We start from the raw sequence: 21870 nt of genomic DNA on the forward strand, positions 1-21870 counted from the left end.
AAAATGGCAGGAGATAATTTAGACAATAATGGTTCCAAGTCTCAAGGACGTGCATGTGGTGGGAAGAAGAAAGTGAACCCTTGAAAGGATGGTCCATCCAAAGATACTTCTCTCATCCATCCACACGAAGTGCAAGTCTAGGACCATGGAGCTGCCTTAAATGTTGGTCTTCCCCTGCAGGGAACAACCTCAAACCCGTATATGACCTTACTTAGGTGCAAGCCCTAGAAAGGAGAATGATGGGTGCTTTCCAGACCATGGTGACCCAATGGAGCCATCTCATGCCACCAAGGGGCCCTATGGTAGCTCTTCTGGAGACAGTGGTACCCTCCCCTTTCGATCAGCAAGATGGGGCCCGGGGAGTTGGAGTAGCTTTGCTCCCCCCACTGACTTCATGAGGATCAGAGAGGAATAAGAACTGAGGAGAGGTCATCAAGGAGGAGACCATTGTTCTTTTTCAATAGACTAGGAGTACCACATGCTCAACATTCATTTCCAGATGCTGTTGCAAGAGATCACCAACCTCAAAAGGGCAAGAAAAGCCAAAAGGAGCACAATGCAAAGTCGAGTGCTTCGATGAACATGGATGGAGGATTCCAAAGGCCTCATCGTGGAAGAGATGATAACCTCTACCAACAGATCAGGGCTATAAATGAACATTTGTGCCAGTTGGATCGGAAAATCCTAGATGACATGCATGAGGTACTATCCCCAGGACCCATTCATCCCCGAGATCATGGCAGCTCCATTGCCCTTAGGGTTCAAAATCCCATCTTTCTCTTTGTATAATGGTTCGGCTGGTCCCATGGCACACATTAGTCACTTCAACTCTATCATGACTATGTGTGGTGGGGGTGATGCCACCAAGGGTAGATGATTTCCAGCAGGGGCGGACCCACTAAGGGGGCGAGAGGGGCCATGCCCCCCCCCCCGGATTTTAAAATTTTGTTAATAATTCTCTTAGTTTCTCGATTTTATATTAATTTTCTTCATTTTTTTCAGTTTTATTCTCTTCTTACATGTGAAATGTCACTATTTGCCCCCCCCCCCTCAATATTGCGAACAATTTTTAAAGGTAAAATAATGGATATATCTGTCATCCCTAGTTAAAAACTAACTCCTCAATCCCTATTTATTCTCCCCTCTTCTCTCTATTAGGTTTTTTATTAAAAACTATATTATCTATATGTTAAGTTTCAAAATTAGTTTTTGCATTTCTTATATTTAATTGTTTTGTTTGTGTGTGGGACCCTTGTGGTAAGGGTGGTAATGAGGCACCATGAGTAAAGGAGGCCCTTCATGACCTTGGTTATGAGGCTCTTCATGACATTGGTCATGGGTCTTAAAGGTCTTGATCATGGTGATGAGGTGGGCTAACTTGAATGGTGGAATTACTCAAATTCTAACTCTTGACCTTCATTTCTCATTTCAACTTCATGACCATTCATGGCCATTACCATGAATGGGGGTTAAGGTCTTTGAATGGGTTAAAGCCTATTCATTCCAAAGAAGTGAATATGAGAGTTACTTCCCCAAGTAGTGGGGAGGTTAGGTCAAGGGGGTTTATTCACATTAGTGGAGGAGGGACAAACCATTGATTCTCCATTAGTAGAGAATTGATTCTCCCCTTGTGAGGAGGTGTGGTTTGGGCCTATATAAACCCAACCCTTCCTTGCATATTGGGTGCAATTGAGACACTCCTCACTCACATTGTTTGTTTTACAAAGTTCACTTCTTTCTTGAGTTGTGTAAGTGTTGTGCTCTAGCTTTTGGCTCCTTGAAGGGACTAAAAGAACTACCTCATCTTCTAGTTGGAGGTTTGCTTTATCTTGGAGGTGGTGGTGCGAAGAACCCTTGGTAGTAGGGTGCATCAATTACCTTAAAGACAGCATCAAGGTGTGACTCAACCTCATCGATCGGTGGTTCGTTCGGTTGCAACTACAAGCTCTTCGGATTTGCTAAAGATCTTCATCTCTCAATTGTATTGCAATTTCATTTTTTGTATGTTTGAAGAATTTGTAATACAATTACCCCAACACTCTCTCACATCTTTTCTTTCTATTTATTTTCTTCTCTTCCTATAAACATGGGTTAAAGAAAGTATTTGAAAAAAAATCTTATTAGAAATTCAAAATGTCATTCCTAATTAGAAACTAACTCCTCAATCCCTATTTATTCTCTCATATCTCTCATCTCTCCTCTTTTCTTCTTATTTGTTCTCTTCCGTTTCCTTTTTCCTATTTATTATTCTTCAACTTTCTATAAGCGTAGGTAAATTTGGGAAAAAAATCTTCTTCATAATTAGGTACTCTTTCTCTTTCTCAATTTATTTATTGTTTATATTTTTTTCATTTTTTTTTGTTATTCTTTATTTGATTTTAAATTCTTTGTTTCTTTATTTCTTTTGCAATTTGTGTTATTTAATTATATATTGTAAATAAAATGTCTATAATTAGTAAAGTAACTAACTATCATTGGTTTGCATCTCTTACCTAAAAGAAATTTGGTTTGCATCTGACTTTTATTTTTTTTGTAATGATGCTTTAATTTATATATTATCTTGTTGAAAAAAAAATATCATTATCAATAATTTACTTATTTTTGTCAAATATGTGTGGGTCCCACAAAATATAAGTGGGCATATTCCTTAATATAATAAAATAATTCATAGGTGGGACCCCCAATGGGTCTTATAAGGGCCATACAATATGTGTGGCGAAAAAACATTTGTGCTTCCCCAATATAGACTTCCATTCTTCGGCCCACCCCCAATATTGATTCCTGGGTCCGCCCCTGATTTCCAGCTTCCCTAACAAGCTAGCCCAACAACAACATGGATCTATCTTTTACCTAGACATTTCATTCACAACTTCATTGAGCTGGGTTATGTCTTTGCTGCACAGTTTAAGAGTGGAATCAAGAAGGACAAGACAGAAGACAACCTCTTACTGTTTAGACAAGGCTGCTCTAAGTCCATCCGAGACTTCATAGCTTGCTTTAATAACATACCTATCCTAATAAAGGATCTTGATGATAAAATGGCCTTCACTGCCTTGAAGAGAGTAGTTACTAGTGAAAGGTTGTGGCCTCCATTGTGGAGAAAAAGCCCAAGACCCTAGCTGAGTTGTTGGACTTGAGTTATGAAATGGCCATCGTGGAAGAAGTCTTGGAAACCAATAGAAGTGGCTACAAGAATGAAGGGAAAACTTACAAGAATAGTGATTGAGAAGTGTCACATCCCCCCAGCTGGTACCCTACCTGAAATACCAAGAGGTGTGATCCACAGTCCCGAAGATCAAGTCTCAGACAATCATCCTCCCATTCCACACAATAGTACAATCATGAGCAAGAATCAATCATTGTATTAATGTAATTGAAGATAAAATAAAAAGTAATAGAGTGCGGAAGAATAATCAAATCTAAGGTATACAACTTAAAGAATAACTAAAGACTAACATTGTTCTAAATATTACAAAAAATATGTATTCTTAAGCAATATATAGTTTCTAAACTAAAAAAAATAGCTCTTGCCCTCCTTTATTCTAGACATGTCCCAAAGTCATATTGATCTAATCCTGTCCTCACAAGTTGCTACCTCATTAATCATCTCCCTAGCAAAACCCTTAATTACGAGGCCCTAGTGGAAGAGCTTTATGGTCATAAGATTGATATTTCTCACTTCTGGGTGTTTAGTGTATCTATTGTTTTCACTCCCAAATTTGGAAGGGACTTGATCCTCGCGTGGACAAGTTTATCTTTGTTGGCTGTTCCTCTACTAGAAAGATCCCAATGCAAATTGTTCTTAATATATCATGTGATGTTATATTTGATGCGCAACACATGTTCTTTCTCATTAGGCTCCAAATTCAAGGGGGATAACCATTCATTTGATAATAGCGACTTGAAGGTTGAAGAGTTTGCACCTGTCCCTCTTCCTCTTCCAACTACTGAGAGTGATTATGGTAATATAAAAAATCATGACAATGATGATATCAATGAAACTATTACTGAAACTATCACTACACCTCCAATTATTGCTCCAGTTGCTCCTACAATTCTTCGTAGATCCAATGAGTTCTCAAGCCCTTGACTCGTCTTAAGGATTTCTTCACCAACCATTCATGCAATATCCTATTCAAAAGTGTGTGAGTTATGATCATATTTCTCTGAAGTTCTTGAGTTTTCTATATGCTATTGACTCTAAAAAGTTAAGGAACCAAGTTTTTGGAAGCCAAAGAATAAAAAATAAAGAATAATAAAATAGTAATAAAAAAGGTTGTTAATTTGGGTTAAACTTATGAATGATGAGCTACAAGCCCTTGCCAGATTAGAAGCATAGTTGGGCCGGAGTTTGTTCAATTGCAAGATGGTAAGCATTGTGTTGGATGGTGATGGATTTATAAATAAAATAGGGTAATTTTCATATGGACCCCTAGAGGTTTGGTCCTGATGCATCCAAAATCTGCTCAGCCCTTAGATCTTCTCGAGATGACCTACAAAATGAAAGCGTCAGATGTGGCCCGACCGCAAGGGTCGGGAGTCCACCTCCGAAGGCTAAGTCAGTTGATGAACTTAATCACAAATGGCTCTGCTAGAAGCACAGAGCTAAGGAATGAAGAACTGGGAAAGATGATTTAGATCGTGAGCCCCTGATAGTTTACGTCTACCAGTGTGTATATCAATCTCTGTCCCTCACCTCGTATGGCAGTGAGGTTTATATAGAGTGTACCTACGAATCTCCTTCATTGGATGCACTTGAGCCTTCTTCGAGTAGTCGTTGGATCTTAACAGTTAGATCCGTTGAGCGATAGACTTCTACTAGTTTGGACTAGTAGAGGACTCCTGAGATAACCTTTAGGTTATGCGATGTTTATCCCTTCGATAATGATTAGCTGCAGCCGTCAATTCAAGTCTGCCATCATTAGAGTAATTAACCTAATTCATAAATTGAATTAGGGCGTGCTTGTAGCTGAATAAGTTTTCTTCCTCAGCAAGCCATCTTACGGATTCGGTTCGCTCGGGAGCGAGTCGATTCCTTCTGTCTTGACTGGAGTCGAGGATCAAACCAGGTATGAACCCGGTTCGATCATATTTTCTCCATATCACGAGCCCCCCAGACCAAGCGTTCGGTCTATCCCGAGGGCTTGGTTTTTAACTGGGTTCTTCGTCAAGCAATAGTCTCTGCGTGTTCCATTAAATGTCATATCACATTTAATGCGGTGGTCACTTTTCCTCGAGCGTTGTGAGGGTAAGGCCACGTGTCTCCTTGCAGTCGATCTGTCGTGGCTCACGTAATCCAAGCGACGGTTTCCGAACGCCTGTTTCGGATTCGTGAGTTCAAACTTTCAAAACGTCTTCTAATCTCGATCGTTGATTTTGAATCAATCTCGATCGTTCAGATTCCCGAATACTAGTGCGGGTGCTTTTAAAAGCGGTTCGTTGTCTTCGTAGGTTTCATTCTTCCTGTCCGGAATTTGAACCTTTGTCGTCTGCTTCGCGCCTTCCTGCTCTCAAGCTTTTGCCTCACTGAATAAGTAAGTTTACTGGTCTATTTTCTTTTTGTACCTTACTGAAACAAGTAATGGCGGATAATAGGGTTTCTCTGGTATCCAGTGTTAGTAATAGTAGTGGTAATGAAGCTTTTGCTTCTCCTCCTTCTGAACAGTCGGATAGTGATAACAAAACCCTAACGTTGTCTCGGCGCGAGTTCTTGAAGTTTCTCAAAAAGGTTTAGAGAGAAAAACCGAAACTCCTTCTGTCCTTCCTAAGTCTGGATCTTCCAAGACTTCTAGGATAATTGCCGAGTCTTCTAGGCAGCCTCAAACTTCCAGGTCCGATGGCGGACCTGGCTCTGTTCCTTCCATTTTCAAGGAGGAAACCCTTCTTTCAGCGATCCAAGATTTTGACTTTCCTTCCTCTTATCAGGTTAGGGCTCCCCATCCTGATGAGAGGGTTGATTCAACCCTTTCGGGTGAATTTTCTTTGTACATAGATGCACTGGAAAGCGGGGTTTGCTTTCCCTTTTTTAATCCTTTGTTCTCGGAGGTTCTGAATCATTGGGACATTTGTCCTGGAATGCTCCTTCCCAATAGCTGGTGTCTCATCGTTGGCTTCTTGGGTTTGTGTTTTGAACTTGGCATTACGCCATCTCTTTCTCTCTTTGTGCATTTTCATGTTCTTTCTATCTCCCATCCTCCCGGCTGGGTTTTTCTGTCCAAACGCAATAAGGCTGAACTTGATTGGAGGGGCAGCATCCTTGTCAAAGGAACTTGCCCTTCTAACCACAAAAGATGGCGCGAACGATACTTTTTCTGTCGAGCGCCTCCATCAGATCTTAACTTCCCGACCGTCTGGAGGCGGTGTACTTCTTCTTCTGAGAATAACCGAGGCCTACCCTTATCCAAAGAAGATGAGGCGGCCATCAGGAAGATCAAATTCATTCCATGGTATCAAGAGATACATGGACTTGAGGTGGAATATAACTCCATTCTTCAGTATTGGGGCTTGGCTCATTGTGAGCTTCTAACCATCATCTTTTAATTTTATGGAAGTGATACGTCTTTAATTCTGACTTTTGCTCTTCTTTGCAGTGCCTCCAAGAATGAACCCCGAGAACCTGCGAGTGAAGGCCGCTAGGGCCATTGTGACAGCCGAGCAACGATCGCCTAGAGCCTTGACCGTTGATCAAGAGGCTTCTGTTCCCTCTCCCGACCCCTCTTATAGGGGTATCAGGAATATCAGGCCCGTGGCTGATGCTTCGGGTAAAGGGAAGAAGCCGATGGTGGAGAGGACTAATGTCTCCTCCTCCGCCCGAACCAAAAGGAGGCATGATACAGTTGATGCTTCCTCCCACAAAAAATCCAAAAATTTTGCTGATTGTGAGGAGGTCTTCACCCCCCAGTGGACCCTGAAGTTGAGTGACAGGGTGACACAGGATCCTGAGAAAGCTGCAGAGTGGAGCTCCCTCAGTCTTGTTCCTTCTGATCGCCAGGAATTTGAAACCCTGGATGACGTTGCCCTTGTTAGTGAATCCACAAGGTACCGGTCTTCTTGCTTACTTATTTTTTCACAATTTCTTATGACTTCTTCTGATAATTTCCGCCTTCCCAGGAATGTTGTGTTGAGCTTCTATCAACACATGGAAGCATTGAGCCGGGTTGGCCGCAACAGCTCCTTGCTGCAAACCAGTGAAGAGAATTTGGCCAAAGCCAATTCTGAGATAGACCGGCTGACTGTAGCTGCCGAGGAGCTGCAAAGAAAGCATGAGGAAGAAGTGATCTCCCTCAAGGAGGCCCTTGATGCTTCTAAGGCTCGTGCTATTGCTGCCGAGCTCGAGGCCAAAAAGCAAAAAGAAGCTACCACGTTGTTCAGTGACAGACTTGAATTTAAATGTATAGAGAACGAAGAATACTTGAAGTTGGCTATTCCCAGCAAGCCCGAGCACATCAAGCCAGAGCTTTGGAAGGATTGTGTTCGGAAATACCTGAACAGCGAACCTTTCTCCCAGCTATTGGGTGCTTACAACGTCCAAGCTTATCGCTTGGGGCAGAATGATGTTTGGGAGCGAATTCTCGCATCAATCCCTTCCTTCGATACTGCTCCCTTTCGTGAGGTGTGCCATAAAGAGGTCTTCGGGAAATTAGGCATGGATCTCCCAGACTGGGCTCGGGAAGAAGATGATCCTTTTCCAGCCGACCCGCAATATGAAGCATATCTGGCTGACGAGCCGACACTTTCAGAGGAAAAGTCACAAGCCGAGTCACAAGCTGCTGCTAAAGAGGACTCTGACAACGTTAATCTTGAGGAAGGCTCTTCTCGGGATCCTAAGAAAAGTCCTCCTGACCAAGGCTCCTCAGGCAACAATAAAGAAGAGGCTTTAGGGAGTTATTTTTTTTTTTTTTTTTTTTTGGCCTTACTATTTCCTTGTCTCCTGCTAAAATCTTGTCTTGAATAAAATATAAATGATAAAACTTATCACTTAACTTCACATTCCTTAACGAATAATAATCTTGTAGAGATATTATGAAGATACGTTTTGGAAAGATGCATTAATCTTCCCCACTCCTTCATTTACTGCAAGGTCCACACATTTCCCTTCTGGTATCTGCGAAGTCCAAACGTTTCCTTGCCTTAGTATACCATTCACTGTTTCCAATGAATCGGTAATACATCCATTATCACAATGGCGGTGCGACGGTTGGAGGTATTCTTGCATTGGGTGCTCGCCTCCACATGTTTCCATGTGGCCTCCCTATGACCGTTGATCTTGCTTGTTACGGATTTTGAAGCGTCATTTCGATCAGGGCCATTGGTTGTCTTTAGCTCTCAACCGTCGTCTTAATACCTGAGGCTATTTAAAGCCTTTGTGGGTACTCTCCATCTATCCTGCTATCTGCAAGTTAGATTTGCTAAAGCGACATTCCGTCCTCCTGCTTGCTTTCGTATTCCTCGTACTCCAACAATAACTCTATCAACTTCTGAACAAGTGAGTTTTTTTGATTACTCATCTCTTTCCCCCTTCCCCCTGAGTAAATTGCACAGTAGTAATACTTGGGGTTTATTTAATCGAGTTTTTCATAGTTGATAGAGAACTAGGGTTTCCCTCTTTTCTTTCGTTGTTGGATATCTATACTGATACGGCTTTTCTATTTATATAGTGGCTCCCAAGATCAACCCGATCTTTATCAGAGCGAAATCTTGTAAGAAAATCGTTCCGTCGGCGGTGGTTGGGGCCAGTGAGGTGGTTTCAGCTAGTGAATCCTCCAAACGTAAGGCGACTGCTATTGGTGAATCTTCAAGTCAGATTCCCACAGTTTCTATTGACGCCGTCCCTACGCCTCTTCTGCCCGAAGTGATCGCTCGTTTTTCCCAGGAAGATTTTGATCACTCTGTTATTGATGGCGCTGCTGACGCCCCTGCTGCAGAGATCGTTCATGCACCCCCGAAGGAGACTCTTCGGGCATCTGAGGCAACTATGTTGACGTCTGATGAAGGTGTGGTCCCAGCAGGTGCTGCTCCTATTTCCAATTCTAGTGTTTGTTTGGCATCCTCCTCCTCTCCCTTGGAGTTGGAGGATTTTGCCACTAGGAAGCGCCGTCGGGTGACAAGTGATGCAGCTCATCCTTCTCTTGGTGTAGCTCATCCTTCTCATCCTTCGCCCGAATTAGTGTCAAACGAGTTTGACAGAGCGTTGGAATGGTGCACTGCTGCTCGAATGACTTCTGAGAGCGCAGTTCTTTCCAAGCTTCCAGATGAAGTCTTTATGAAGTCACTGGTGATGTAAGTCTTTCTTCATTATCTTTTGATTCTGAATATTACTCTTCTGCTCCTTTTTAACTCGGAAATTGTTTGCAGGAGTCTTACTGGCAACTTCCACAATCAAGTGGAAGCAGCCTCTAGGCTCAAAAGGTTGAGCAATGAAGTTTCCAGGCTTCGGGAAATCTCTGAAGCTAAAGATGCTGAGATTGCTCGCCTTAGGAAACTAGCTTGGGAGTTTACAGGAGAAAAGAATTCGGTGATCGATCGTCTTCGGTCAGACTTGGATGATGCCAGGGAGAAGATTCGGCACCTGGAGCGAGGAGTTGGAAAGTCAGGAGCCAAAGGATCTGAAAAGTTACCCCAAAGGCAAGCTGTCGTTCCTTTGCCCGAATCCCTTCCAACTGATGTTCGTAGAGCCTGCGTCTTCAAGTATTTACACAGTAAGCCCTTTGTTGATATGCTGAATGCTTAGAACTTGCAGGCGTACCGGGATGGTGAGAATGAAGTATGGGAATCAATATTAAGGAAGGATCCTCATTTTGATACGACTCCCTACAGTGCTGTTTGCCATCCTGAAGTATTTACCAAACTGGGCCTTCCTCCTCCTGACTGGACCAAAAATAAGATTGATCCTCCGCCTTCTGATCCAGATATTATGCATTATCTGGAAGATTCTCCTGTGTATTCTCCCTTGGAAGGATTCAATTATGACGAGCTCGCCTTGAATGCAAGTTTGGTCGAAGACCATACTTCTCCTGGACAAGCTGGACAAAGAGTATAAAATTGTGGAGGATTTTATACATACTGAAATGTTTTTTATAATCCTCATTTCTCCTCTTCTTCTCCTTGAATCCATACCAATGATTGACTCATGTGTTTGTTCTAGCAAAGTTGTGCCGATCTTGTATGACTTCTTAATGATCATCGATGATGACTTTCTTTTTGGACCGAAGATTGTATCCAGCTCTTGTAATCTTATGTTTGATGTTGAGACCGGCCTCTTCTGGTCTTTTGAAGAAATAAGAAATTAACTTCATCTTGAACTTTGCTAGCCACTTGAATCGCTGTTGTACTAGGTCTTAGTTGTTTAGAACAATGCCTTTACTTAAAGATTTCCGGAGAAATACAATAAGTCTGAGAAAGAACTCACTCGGGTTTTAAACCGATGTCTTTACTTAAGGATTTCCGGAGAAATACAATAAGTCTGAGAAGGAACTCACTTGGGTTTTAAACCGATGCCTTTACTTAAGGATTTCCAGAGAAGTACAATAAGTCTAAGAAGGAACTCACTCGGGTTTTAAACCGGTGCCTTTACTTAAGGATAATTCGAAAATTCAATAAGTCTTGAAGGAACTTACTCGGGTTTCAAACCGACGCCTTGCGGAAGGAACTCACTCGGATTTTCATCCGATGCCTCGACTTAAGAAATTCCGAAAAAAATTCCATAAGTGTTGAAGGACCCACACGGATTTTCATCCGATGCCTTATAGTTGGATCTTGTTCCTGAATGTGGTGTATGATGGCCCCCAATCAAAAGATAATTTGTTGAAAGCCAAAAATTGCATTGATTGAGTTGAAAATGTTTACATCACGAACAAAATTGAAATCATCATCAAGGATAAAAAAAATTTAGATGCCTGGCATTCCACGAACGATCCAACTCTTTCTGGGTGTTGATGTTCTTTAGCTTGTAAGCTCCTGAACCAACTGGTTTTACAACCATATAAGGTCCTTCCCAGGAAGGGTCCAATTTTCTTTGGTGACACGGGTCGGAAGCTAAGGTGTTTTTCAACACCAAATCTCCGGCTAAATACCGACGATTCTTCACTCGAGTATTATAATTAGACGCTATCCTTCTTTGATAATGTTGAGTTCGTGCTATTGCCTTTGCCCGAACTTCGTCCAACAGATCAAGACTATCAAGCAGTCCTTGCTCGTTTGCTTTTTCCTAGAACTCTCGATCCCGTAATGTCCCCGCCATTATCTCCACCGGTGCCAATGCTTCGGACCCATATGCTAAACTGAATGGAGTTTCTCCTGTGGGTGTTCGAACCGTAGTTCTATAGGCCCACAATACATTATGAAGTTCTTCGACCCAAAAAGCCTTGTCAGCTTTGAGTCTTCTCTTTATTCCTTCCAGTAGCGTTCGGTTAGTAACCTCTACTTGTCCATTGCTTTGGGGGTATGCCACTGAGGACATACGATGCTCGATCATATATGTTCCACAAAATTGCTCAAATTGCGGACAGTCAAACTGAGTACCATGGTCAGTGACGATAATCTTTGGAATCCCAAAGCGATATATGATTGACTCAAGCACAAATTTCTCCACTTTTTTCTCAGTAATTGCTGCCAATGCACTGGCTTCAACCCATTTTGTGAAGTAATCAATTGCTACTATCAGATATTCCCGTCTGCCTGATGCTTTGGTGAATTTGCCCATGATATCAATTCCCCACATCGTAAAGGGAATGGGATCTAGAATTGAAGTCATGGTTTCCGCTGGGCGCTTCGATACTATAGCATGAATTTGACAGTTGCCACATTGATGAACATACTCCATAGGAGCCTCTTGGATCTTAGGCCAATATAACCCAAGTCTTAGAATTTTGTGGGCCAGGGCTCGTCCACCCATGTGAGCTCCACAAATTCCTTCATGAACCTCAGCCAAAGCTGACTTTGCTCCTTCGGGGCCTATACATCTCATAAGGGGTCCAAAATAAGATCTTTTGTATAGTCTCCCATTCTGAATGACAAATCTCGCCGATCGTTTCTTGATCAACCTTGCCTCTTTCGGATCCTCAGGTAATTTGTCATCTCTCAGATACTCAATTATCGAATCCATCCAACAACGCTCTGCTTCAATATAAGAAATTTCTTTCTCATGATAACTTGGAAATGTTATCTCTTCAATATAGACTGAAAGATCTAGATTTTTTTCTTTGGCATTGGCTAGTCGGGATAGCTCATTTGCCACTGAATTTTTAGTCCTCGGAATCTGAGATATCTTGAAATTCCGAAATTGGTTTTGAAATGCCTGCACTATCTCTCGATATTTCTGCAAGCGTGGTTCTTTAAAACCATACTCCCCCTGGACTTGGTTGACTATAAGTTGAGAGTCATTATAAATAGTAACATCTGCGATAGACAATGCTTTTGACAACCGAAGTCCAGCTATCAGAGCCTCATATTCTGCTTCGTTATTACTTGCTCCGAATGCAAACCTCAAAGCATATCGAATAATAAATCCTGCTGGACTTTTCAATAGAATTCCAACTCCTGCTCCATCTTTATTACTCGAACCATCCACATATACCTCCCAAGTGGTTGGTATAATGGGATCCTCAATGGTGGACTCCACTGGTGCAGTAGTTTCTACTACAAAATCGGCTAATGCTTGAGCCTTGATTGCGGTTCTGGGCTTAAAGCTCACTTAGAACTCGCTGAGTTCAACCGACCAGGACACCATCCTTCCAGACAAATCAGGTTTATTAAGAACTTTATTGAGAGGAAAAGTTGTAAATACCTCAATTGGATGAGCCTGAAAGTATGGCCTTAGCTTCCTGGCGGCCATCATGAGAGCCAGAGCCTGCTTCTCAATCTGCGAATATCGTGTCTCCGCTAGCAATATGTGGCTCACATAATAAATCGGCCACTGTTTTTTATCTTTCTCACGAACAAGTACTGCACTGACCGCTGAAAGGGACGTCGCTAAATATAGCTGTAATATTTCCCCCTTCTCTGGTCGGACAAGATCGGCAATTGTCCGAGTGCTTCTTTTAACTCCACGAAGGCTTTCTGGCATTCTTCGGTCCATTTTGCTTCCTTGCTGCCCCTCAAATCTTTGAGTGCCTTGAAGAATGGCAAACAATTTTCTCCAGACTTGGAGATGAATCGATTCAAAGCGGCAACTCTACCTCTCTGTGACACCATGAAGCCCAAAAATTTGCCCGAGGAAACTTCAAAGGCGCACTTTTCTGGATTCAGCTTCATTTGATATTTTCGCAGTACTGAGAATACCTCAGTCAAATCTGCAATATGATTTGCTTTTGTAAAGCTCTTCACAAGCATGTCGTCAACATAAGCTTCAACATTCTTTCCTATCAAATCTCTAAAAATCTTGTTGACGGCTCTCTGATATGTAGCTTCTGCATTCTTCAGGCCAAATGACATGACTTTATAATAGTAGCTTTCACGATCAGTCATGAAAGCCGTAAACTTCTCATCTTCCTTATTAATAAGGATCTGATTATACCCTGAGTAGGCATCCATGAAACTTAGAGTTTCATATCCCGCAGTCGCATCTATCAAGAGGTCAATCCGAGGCAACGGATAGCAATCTTTAGGGCAAGCCTTGTTGAGATCTGTGTAGTCTGTAACATTCTCCACTTCCCATTCGCCTATTTTACCATTACCACGTTAGCTAACCAAGTTGGGCATTCAATTGGTTCTATGAAACCAAAATTCTTCAGTTTTTCAACTTCGCCCCGAACGGCTTCATACTTTTCAATGGGAGAAATTTCTCCTTTTTTGTATCACTGGTTTCACCTTCGGATCTATCCAGAGTTTATGCTCTGCGACAGCCCGATCGATTCTTGGCTTGTCTTCAGCAGAACATGCAAATATGTCTTTATTCTGTTGAAGAAATAACTTCAACTCATCTTTGAATTCCTCCAGCTGTTCAGACCCGATATAAGTAATCTTCTTCTTATCTTCGGTACACAGTTGGATTTGCTCCAGCTTCTCCACTGGTTCAGGCCTTTGCATTTCTGCTTCTTCCCGATCTTCTCGAACTTCTATAGGTAGGGCAGTCACCTTCCTCGGGCCCTCCTTGTCTTTTAAATAGGCAACGTAACATTGCCGAGAGATCCTCTGATCAGAGGAAACTTGACCAATTCCCATATCAGTCGGGAATTTTATCTTTAGGTGTTTTGTCGAAACAATAGCACCTATCTTGGATAAAGATGGTCGCCCGAGGATAACATTGTAAGCTGGCAGTTCTCGAACCACCAAAAAATTGATTCAGACGGTTGTTTCCTTAGGAAAACTTCCAATAGATAAGTCCAACTGGACAGATCCTTCCACCAACGCAGACGACCCTGCAAAACCATATAGATGCGTGGATGAAGGCTCCATCAAGTCCTCATCCACCTTCAGTTTTTGATACACTTCATAAGAAATTAGGTCAGCTGCAGATCCTATATCAACCAAAACTCTATGCACTTCCCGACGTGCAATCTCTACCTTGATGACTATGGCATCATCATGAGGTAAACAAACGCCTCTTTCATCCTCCTCGCCAAAGGTGATAGAATCTTCACCATTCAGCTTCTTTCGCTTCTGCGTCTCTCCGGTTCCGACAAATTTGGATTTTGTCTTCAAACTACGGAGTGATTCGGGCTCTGGTCCTCCGAAAATGGTAAGGATAGGTGACCGAGTAGTTTCAGTCACCTCCTTGCCCTTCTTAGACTTCGGAGCCTCCCTTGATCGTTTTGAACTAACCAAACGATCCCTTTTAGGAGCAGCCGCGCGTGGCTCACGTGGCTCCTCCCTTCTTCTACTAACAAAATTGGACAAGTGTCCCTGAGATATTAATCTCTCAATATCTGCTTTCAGATGACAACAGTCATTTGTATAATGACCATAGTCCTTGTGGAATCGGCAATACTTTTCTCGATCCTGCTGCTCCCCAGGTTTCAAAAGAATTTTAGGTGGCCACTTCAAAATATTTTCTCTTTTGATGATATTTAGAATATCAGCCCGAGGAACATTCAATGGAGTATATTCACTTTTACCGGGAGACCTCTGGCGCCAAGCCTGAGATTTTCCAACCCGATCACGGACATTTTTCTTTGGCTTCGCTTCTCGCTCAGAGCCTTACATTTCCTTATTGGAGACTTTGTTATCTCCTTGGCACGCATCTAGTATCTCCATGACTTCGGCCTGCTTCTGGCATCTCTGTACCAACTCAGCATAAGTTGCAGGCATATCCTGTAGTAATAACTCCAGGAGTTTCCGGTTAGTGAGTCTAATGAATAGAGCAGTTTTGGCTACTTGCTCATCCAAAATTTCTATCTCCATCGTTACTTTGTTGAATCTTTTCAAAAACTCTCTGATTGATTCGCTCTTTCCTTGTCTGACTGTAAACAAGGTTTCTTCCGTTTTCTTGACCTGTATCCCACTCTAGAATCGCCCTATGAATTTGCGCGCCAATTCATCAAAGTTTACGATCCTTCTAGATGGGAGGTTCGAAAACCACTTTTGTGCTGCTCCGGTTAAAGATGAACCAAAAGCCCTGCATAAAATTTCGTCAGAATTACCTGAAACTGCCATGGTCTGCTGATAATAGCCAATGTGGGCCATTGGATCTCCGGAGCCATCGAATGTAGAAAAGGTAGGTAAACGGAAGTTATGGGGAAACTGATATCCCGCAATTGGCTCGGCAAAGGGGGTCTTCTGAATGACTGAGTAAATATCCTCAGTCATCCTTCCTTTAGCCAACTGCCCTAACTTCTGATTGAAGTTGGCCAATTCCTGACCAATCTGGGTCGGGTGATCTTCAGCGATATGATCACGACCTCGATTAACACAATCTTCACGAGCTATTCGATCCTCATGAACGGTTCTTCTGACAGTTGGTGAGTGAGTTCTCACCCCTGTGTCCAACCTTGTATTTGAATCGGTTGTACTTTCCTATGGTCTGTCGAACCGATCGTCCCGCCTAGGTTGATCGTCAACTCGTTTAGGTCCTCGGTCGCCTTCATAAAAGTTCTGACCTATATTCCGGTCTACAGCCAATCTTTGATCACGCAGTTGATCACGTGGTAACGCGCGCCTCCCTGGATCGCGATGGTCAGGCTCTTGTGGTAATACCACTCATCTGGTGAGCATGCGGAGTGCTTGGCTCACCTCCAAGAGTTGAATCTTTACTTGATTCAATTGATCTTGGAATGTATCAAGAGGATTACGTCCTCCCTGACCACCATCTACTTCGATAGGATTTTGGCTTCCCTGGGGAACATCTGGATTATTCACTCCAGGGATCTGAACATCGGAATCGCGCTGTGCAGCGGCTGCTGCCGATCTAGTCACCATGGCTTCACAAGTCTTTCCCACAGACGGCGCCAAATGATGCGTCCAAAATCTGCTCAGCCCTTAGATCTTCTCGAGATGACCTGCAAAACGAAAGCGTCAGACGTGGCCCGACCGCGGGGGTCGGGAGTCCACCTCCGAAGGCTAAGTCAGTTGATGAACTTAATCACAAATGGCTCTGCTAGAAGCACAGAGCTAAAGAATGAAGAACTAGGAAAGGTGATCTAGATCGTGAGCCCCTGATAGTTTATGTCTACCAGTGTGTATATCAATCTCTGTCCCTCACCTCGTACGGCAGTGAGGTTTATATAGAGTGTACCTTCGAATCTCCTTCGTTGGATGCACTTGAGCCTTCTTCGGGTAGTCGTTGGATCTTAACAGTTAGATCCGTTGAGCGATAGACTTCTACTAGTTTGGACTAGTAGAGGACTCCTGAGATAACCTTTAGGTTATGCGATGTTTATCCCTTCGATAATGATTAGCCGCAACCGTCAATTTGAGTCTGCCATCATTAGGGTAATTAACCTAATTCATAAGTTGAATTAGGGCGTGCTTGTAGCTGAATAAGTTTTCTTCCTCAGCAAGCCATCTTACGGATTCGGTTCGCTCGGGAGCGAGTCGATTCCTTCTGTCTCGACCGGGAGTCGAGGATCAAACCAGGTATGAACCCGGTTCGATCATATTTTCTCCATCTCAGGTCCATGTCATTTTTAGTCCAAAAAAATGGACACCTTGCATCTGCCTCCCCTGAAGTATTCAATAAGATCAATTAAGGACAATTTATGATTTTTATGACCAAAATACCCACACATCTATTCTACCGTAAGATTTGCATATTTTCTTCACAATTAAATCCAAGGGTGAAAATCAAAATTCGATCCGGTTGTATGTCTCAGGTCCTCCAGAGCAACCAAAGAACGACAACCCGTAATGGGATCAAGAGCCATGCCGTACACCGGCGGCGACATCAAGAAATCAGGCGAACTGGGCAAAATGTTTGACATACTAGTGGTGGATCCTTCTTCCACCGCCGGAACTTCGTTTGGGCCAACTCCATCAAGGCCTTCTCGCCACTCTTCCTTCCAACACAACAATTAAATCCAACGATCCGCTTCCAGTTCAGGTCATGTCTCCAAATCCTCTACTGGTTCAGGCCTTTGCATCCCTAGAAGAAGTCCTCCGGTCCTATGCCTATACCTCCCACCGGACTTGTCATCTCCGGTCCTCTTGGGTCTTCCCGTGGCACCACTGCTTCTGCTCGCCGACTCGGGCCAGTTGGAGCCCTCTGTTTCAATGATCAAGCCTGTATATGGTTCCGCTGTAACCCATCTTACAGAAGATGTAAATAATGGATTTAATGTGTCTAAGCCGTCTTACAAACGATGTAAATAATGTGGGTTTTCGTAGTGGTGAGTGCATGCAATGAGTTTTTTAGTGGGTGCCTTCGTCTTTGTTACAGTTAAAAAAACCTGTGATTTGATTGTGGTTGGTCCTCTCGTGGCACCGGTTATGCTTTTGTTCTTGCGAAATTATACTTGGGGAAAGAGAGGCCTCTGGAGGTACTTGAAGAGCTCTCTTGATTCTGATAAACTAAGAATTGGATTTTGTTCCTGACGGTACAGATTTCTTTTATTTCCTTCCTTTTCCTGTTCCTGTTGATCCCCACTGTTGGTGAGCTTTATCTTTTCCAGTTTTGTTCACCATTTACTCAACTTAAATTTGCTTGTTTGTCTTATTTTGAGGAGGTCCATCTTTTGATTTCATTTTATTACGATTCTGTCGCCGGAGTTGAAGAGGAAAAAAACATAGAGGGCGGAGACGCCGGACAGAAGATGGAAACGATGAAGAGATGAGAGAGAATAGGGATTTAGATGGATTTATGTTCATCCGATTAGAATGATCCACATTTAGAAAATGTGCAAATCTTATGGTAGAATAGGTGTGAGGGTATTTTGGTCATAAAAATCATAAATTGTCTTTAACTGATCTTATTGAATACCTCAGGGGAGGCAGATGCAAAGTGTCCATATTTTTGGACTAAAAATGACATGGACTAAACCTTAGGGGGTTCAGATGAAAATTACCTAATAAAATATAATATAATAGTGATGGAATTGTTGAAAGACATAAGGTAAGACTCGTCTCCAAAGGATAGACCCAGACATATAGTTTTTGATTACAAGGAGACATTGGCCCTTGTCGTAAAGATGAATATTGTTCGCATTTTTATGTTAGTCACAACCACGGGCAGACCTATAGAGGGAATTCAAATATTAATACTAATTCGCTTATTTTTTCTAGTTCTTATATTGATTTTCTTAATTTTTTTTCAGTTTTTTCTCTTGCCACATGTGAAATGTCACTATTTGGCCGCCCCCAATATTGAGAACAATTTTAAAGGTAAAACAATGGGTTTAAATAATTAACTCCTCAATCCCTATTTATTCTCCTGTCTCTTCTCTCTCATCTTTCTTCCTATTTATTCTCTTCTCTTTCTATATAAACGTAGGTTAAAGGAAATTTTTGAAAAAAAAATCTGATTAGGTATTTAAAATGTCATTCCTAATTAGAAACTAACACCTCAATCCTTTTTTTTTTTTTTTTTCTTTTTCTTTTGGTAATACTCCTCAATCCCTATTTATTCTCTCCTATATCCTCTCTCTCCTTTCTTTCTTCCTATTTCTTCCTATTTATTCTATTCCCTTTTTATAAGCGTAGGTTAAGAAAATTTGGAAAATATGTACTCCACAATTAGGTACTCTTTCTCTTTTTCAATTTATTTATCGTTTATCTTTTTCTCATTTTTTTGTTATTCTTTTTATTTGATTTTATATATTCTATGTTTCTTTATTTTTTCTACAATTTTTGTTATTTGATTTTGTATTGTGAATAAAATGTCTATACTTAGTAAGGTAGTACTAACTACCATTGGTTTGCATCTCTTACCTAAAAAAAAAATTTGAGTTACATCTCCTACCAAATAAAATTTTGGCATGCATCTAACTTTTTAGGGTTGAAGTCATGTGTATATATTTTTTTTGAATTGTTGCTTCAATTTACCTATATTTTGTTAAAAAAAATAATATTATCAATAATTTACTTTTTTTTTATAAATATGTGTGGCCCCACAAAATATATGTGGGCCTATTCATTAATATAATAAAATAATTTTAGAGGTGAGACCCCCAATGGGTCTTATAAGGGCCCACAATATGTGTGGCAAAAAACATTAGTGCTTCCCTAATGGGAAAGTTATCTGGTTTTCATTCTTCGCCCCCCTCCCCCCAAATATTGAATCCTGGGTCTGCCACTGGTCACAACAATTGTGGATGGATCCTATTTGAAATGAACGTAAAGAATGTGTTCTTTTGGAGACTTAGAAGAATAGATATATATGGATCTCCCTCCTAGCCATGCCCTAGAAAATCAAGTTGGACCAGTTTGCAAGCTCAAGAAAGCTATATATAGACTCAAAAGTCACCACGAGCATGGTACAAAAAGCTTAATTAGTTTGACATTCATTAATTTCGATTTTAAAAGGGTGAATCTGTTTTTGTTCAAAAGGGCAAAGAAGGTGTGGTGATTGTCCTTGTCTATGTTGATGACACTATCATCACGGACAGCAACCACCTTGGAGTTGAGACTCTGAAACAACACCTGAATAAAGAATTTAACATCAAAGACTTAGGAACTAGGTTATTTTTCTTGGTATTGAAGTTGCAAGCTTAGAAGGGATTATTTTTGTCTCAGCGAAAATGTGCTTTGGATTTATTAAAATAGAGGAACAAATAAGGAGTGAAGCCAACAAGTGTTCCCATGGATTATAACAGTAAGATCACCTTAAATAATACCCTATAACAAGATAGTGGGGGCATATCAACAGTTGGCAGGGAAGCTGTTTTTTTTTCACTATAACTAGGCCTAATATTACTTATTTTTTCAGTTATGTGAGCCAATTTTTGCAAGTGCTTATATTAGTAGGAACTAGTTGATCGAATTTTGAGATCTCTGAAGACATCTTCAGAAAAGGAATCTTGATGAAGAACCATGGTCGAATCTTGATGAAGAAACATGGTCATACCAAGATTGTTGATTATGCATATGCTGATTGGGTTGGAAACCCTTTAGACAAAAAATCTAATACTATATTTTGTACATTTGTTGATGGGGCAAAAAACAAAATGTAGTGGCAGGTTCAAATGGAGAAGTTGAATATCAAGCTGTAGCACTTGCAACCAATGGAAGTGTGGAGGTCATGCTTCCAACTAGTGGTGGGTGATTTTCGGCAATGGGAGGGGGAGGATGGGGGTGGTGGTTGGTTTTCAGCGAGGTCTAGGAAGAAGATGGTGAAGGAAAAATCTCTTCATCCACCTAAGGGTTGGATATGGAATGAGACAATGATGGGGATAATTTGGTCATAACATTTGTATTAGGAAATTTTGATCATTTGATTTTCAAAATTTGAATTACTTAAGGGCTTGTTTGTTTACTTGAGTCTGGAGATTTAAAAAATCTAGAAATTTCAAATTTATGGAGTCATGGTTCATAAAAGTAACTGTTTGGTTAGCCTAAATCTTTGGAATGAAATCTATTGAACCATCCTAAAAAAACATCTATGGAGTAATGGTTCAAATGTTTAATATTTTTATAGTAGAGGTGAAATCTTTGGATTTTATGAATTCAAGGATTCACACAACCAAATGAATATAAATCTCCCATTTGTGAATCCAGATATTTGAAATATTTGAATTCATGTAACCAATCAAACAGCCCTAACAGAACTAGCTAAGTCTTCTACCGAAAAACAGAACTAGCTAAGTCTGCTAAGTGTGAGCCACAATCACCAGCAATAAATTGGTAATCATATGAGCTCTAAGCCTTAGCCACGAAGGATTCGATAACTTATATCTTGTCTCCGTTTAAAAGTCGTCTTCTTAATTTAACCCGCCACGCCTTTGGACAAAAGAAGACCTATCAACTTAAAAACAGGGAAGATAAAAAGCCTTAGCGACGAAGTCTTTCACTCCTAGTCGTCACGTATATATTCCATTCCACTGGGTCTGGGAGACATTAATTATATTGTTAATTTCTAGCTTCATGCGGAATAAGCTGCATGCTTTTGTCTTACTACATCTACATTTGAAGCTGAATAAACAACCTTTAACGACTTTAGGGTTTCTTGAAAAAGAAGGTTTCGTCTGTTCTTGTACTATTTTGACTTTAAAAATTTTAACAAGTCAGACTACTATAATGGTGGTTATGGATGTCGATGTCAAAAGTTCTCCGATTTGAATCCCTCTAATCCTGCTAAATATGAGTAGGAGAGAGATGATTATTAGATAATCAACTAAACTGACCTCCTCTTTTAGGGGAAAAAAACAAATCCTTCCTCAACTATGACATCTTCCTGTTTTGCAGAGCAGTTTACCTTTTATATTAAATTTTTTTTCTGTTTTGCACAACATTGCATTCTTTATACACAATCGATGGTTGAGATTAAAAGTGTAGTTTTAAATTAAA

At 41.2% G+C, this 21870-nt stretch overlaps 1 pseudogene; it reads left to right on the forward strand.

Annotated features, from left to right (window-relative positions):
* Window positions 1-268: 268 nt before the first annotated feature.
* LOC148999291 (protein SHOU4-like) lies at window positions 269-17964 on the forward strand (annotated as a pseudogene).
* Window positions 17965-21870: the final 3906 nt, after the last annotated feature.

The sequence above is a fragment of the Hakea prostrata genome, unplaced genomic scaffold (genome assembly GCF_041222555.1).
Source record: "Hakea prostrata isolate BN-2017 unplaced genomic scaffold, UWA_Hpros_2 contig_18, whole genome shotgun sequence".
Classification (NCBI taxonomy): Eukaryota; Viridiplantae; Streptophyta; class Magnoliopsida; order Proteales; family Proteaceae; genus Hakea; species Hakea prostrata.